Below are 1,345 nucleotides of genomic sequence, written 5' to 3' on the forward strand. Positions count from 1 at the left end.
TCTGGTAAAGTCAAAACTGGCGTAGAAGTCAGTCTCATTTTTAATTCCTTGAAACTACGCTCACAGGCATCTGACCACTGAAATTTAACTTCCTTCTTTATCAGCTTGGTCAATGGTGCTGAAATAGATAAAAACCCCTCTACCAAACGTCGGTAATAGCTGCTAGACCCAAGAAATTACGGATATCTAAAACTGATGCGGGTCTGGGCCAATTCTTAATGGCCTCAATCTTCTGAGAGTCAACCTGAACACTCACCAGAAATTACATGACCTAAGAAGGCTACTGACTTGAGCTAAAATTCATACTTAGAGAATTTTGCATACAACTTGCGGTCCTTAAGAATATGAAGAACTATATGAAGGTGTTCTGCGTGCTCGACCTCACTACGGGAGTAAATAAGGATATCATTTATGAAGACAATGACAAAGAAGTCGAGGTATGGCTTGAAGACTCTGTTCATGAGGTCCATAAATATTGTTGGGGCACTGGTCAAACCGAAGGACATGACACATAAATCGAAATGACCATATCTGGTTCTAAAAGCTATTTTAGGAATATCTTGTCCCCTAACCTTAAGCTGATGGTAACCTGATCGGAGATCTATTTTGGAGTAATATTGGCACCCTGAAGCTGATCAAATAAGTCATCTATTCGTGAAAGAAGGTATTTGTACTTGACCGTGACTTTATTAAGCTGGCGATAGTCAATGCACATGCACAAAGAACCATACTTCTTGCGAACGAAAAGGACTGGGGCACCCTATGGAGAGACACTGGGTCGAATAAACCCTTGTCTAAAAGATCTTTGAGTTGAGCCTTAAGCTCGCGTAATTCAGTTGGAGCCATCCTATAGGGTGGAATAGATATAGGTTTCGTACCTGGGAGTAGGTCAATTGCGAAATCAATTTCCCTATCAGGAGGGATTCTGGGAAGATCCTCGGGAAAGATTTATGGGAACTCATTAACAACAGGGACTGACTGAAGAGTTGGGGTCTGCGAAGATGAATCCCTAACCCGAATGAGATGATATATATAACCCTTAGACACCATCTTTATTGCCTTGAGGTAAGAAATAAAACTACCCTTAGGACTCACAGAATCACCCCTCCACTCTAAGACTGGCTTATTACGAAACTTGAAATTCACAATTTTGGTTCTACAATTAAATGACGTATAACATAAATATAACCAGTCCATGCCGATGATTACATCAAAATCTACCATTTCTAACTCACATAGGTCAGTTGGAACAACATGGTGATAGACTCTAATTGGACAGCCCTTATAGACACGTCGGGCTATGACTGACTCACCAACTGGAGTTGACACTTCAAAAGGTTCTTTT

The sequence above is a fragment of the Lycium barbarum genome, chromosome 10, assembly GCF_019175385.1.
Source record: "Lycium barbarum isolate Lr01 chromosome 10, ASM1917538v2, whole genome shotgun sequence".
NCBI classification, from domain to species: Eukaryota; Viridiplantae; Streptophyta; class Magnoliopsida; order Solanales; family Solanaceae; genus Lycium; species Lycium barbarum.